General features: G+C 46.6%; 1 pseudogene; it reads right to left on the bottom strand.

Annotated features, from left to right (window-relative positions):
* Nucleotides 1–385: 385 nt before the first annotated feature.
* On the bottom strand, nucleotides 386–1,806 carry LOC141546298 (splicing factor, proline- and glutamine-rich pseudogene; annotated as a pseudogene).
* Between the last annotated feature and the right edge of the window lie 214 nt (nucleotides 1,807–2,020).

Here is a 2,020-nt window from a genome sequence, read left to right on the forward strand (position 1 = left end):
ATAACTTGGATAGAAAACTTGGATTGGAAAAATATTTGCATAATTAGTTTTACTAGCCTCTAAATGAAATTCATTATTCTCTTCAATCATTCAAAAAACCATTACTTAAGAATTAGGGCATAGTGTTTATTAGACTAACAAAGGGTGCCTGGACACACACACATGCACAGTTGAAAAGCCCATGCCTTAGTTGAATGAGAGAAAGCATAAGAAAAGATGAACACAGGTTCATGGAAATAAGAATCTAAAGAAAAGGACAACTGATGCTTCCGATGCTTCAACATCTTCAATGTCTTCTGCTGAAATCACACTTCACAGAGGTCAACTATTCTACATGCCACATTCAATGTCCCCTGCCAAATATGATTTCCCAGTCTTAATATATTTATATCACAGCTAATTTATTCTCTCTCTCCTTTGGATACATGGGATTCTTCTGGGCGAGCTTTTCAGGAAGACCATCTTTATCAGCTAATTGCTCAAGAGGTTCCACAATGACTAGTCAAGGAGTTGTTGTCAACAAAAATACTCCTTCACTGCATCTTTCAAATGCTTTTCTTGCAGCTGGCTTAGAAGCAAATTCAACAATGCCTTTTCCTGTAGGTCTTCCTCGATCATCAACAAACACCACAGCCCTTTCAATAGGTCCAAACTGGCTGAATGCTTCTTCCAATAATTCATTGGAAACATGGGGTGAGAGATTTCATACAGAGAGGGCATTAGCATGTGTGGCAAAGCGAATACAAAGTTGTAGTCCACTCATGGGTGTGTCATCAAGTTCTGCTTTGGCAGTTTCTGCCAGTGCTCTCCATTCCAGTTTGATGAATCAAAATCCTTTACTCTTATTGATAAAGACTGTACCAGGTTCTCCATATTTAGCAAATAATCTTTTTAAAGTCTTCATCTGTAATATCAGCTGGCAGATTTCCAACAAATAACCTACATCATTGGGTATAAGTTTTCTCCCCAGGTCTCCTCAATAGGGACAAATTTGCTTTTCTTGAAAGTAAGATATTTGGGAGCGAAATTAATTTATAGGATCATAAAATGAGAGTAGTAGAGTCGTGTAAAGGTTTTCATTTCAAAACATATTTTTCATTGGAAAAACAAAAATCCTAAAAATGTCAAATGACTTATACAAAGTCCCGAGTCTGAGATCTTCTCTTCACTGCAGCCCATGGGTCCGCCAGGCGAAGGGGCCCTGGTGATGGGGAGGCTGCTGCTGCTGCTACTGGTACAGTGGGTGGTGCTGCTGGCCCTCGTGGGGCTCCCTGCCACCCTGCTATGGAGGCTTCAGATGTCCTCCGGGAGGAGTGAGGCTGAGCCTGCCAGGTTTGGGCCCACCAGGGCTTGGATCAGGCTTAGGCCCAGAGGAGCCTGGGGGCAGAGGACTTGGAGACTGGGGTTGAAGAGATCTGCTGAGGTCCCCCAAGAGGGGCTGATGATCTGGGTGAGGCCTGGGAGATCGCTGATCCTGGGCCTTGAGCACCCCCTCTCCCCCCAGCCCAGGGGCAGTGTGGATGGTGTGGAAATGGAGGCTGGAGCAGTGATACCCACTGTGGTCCCAAGGCTACTGTCCCAAGGGAGCCCTGGCTTCAGCAGGTCCAGAGATGACGTCTATTGCTGCTGCACTGACTGAGCTGTTGCCACCTGTTGCAATTGCTGCTGCTGCTCCAGTACCTGCACTGGAGGCTTCAGGATGGAAGGCTTAGGTGCAGTCTGGACGGGATTTGGCCCTAGCGGCCCTGGATTCTGGCTCAGGCCCATGCCCAGCAGTGCTGAATGGAAGCCATGGCTTAGCCTCATCCTCCACCATGGCTACCGCAACTCCAGAACCAGTCCTGGGACATGTCCGTGATCAGCAGACGGGAGAGGCAAAAGCAAAGAAGTTGCTCGGGAACATGGAGGCGAGGGTCACAAGCCCTATTCCAGCACCAAAATGTCAAGTCTAGTCTAGTTCCTCTGAGGGCTCAGAATAAGTCTTTGCCCCACGTTGGGCGTATGTGTATTCCAAAGGTGT

The sequence above is a fragment of the Sminthopsis crassicaudata genome, chromosome 6, assembly GCF_048593235.1.
Source record: "Sminthopsis crassicaudata isolate SCR6 chromosome 6, ASM4859323v1, whole genome shotgun sequence".
Lineage (NCBI taxonomy): Eukaryota > Metazoa > Chordata > Mammalia > Dasyuromorphia > Dasyuridae > Sminthopsis > Sminthopsis crassicaudata.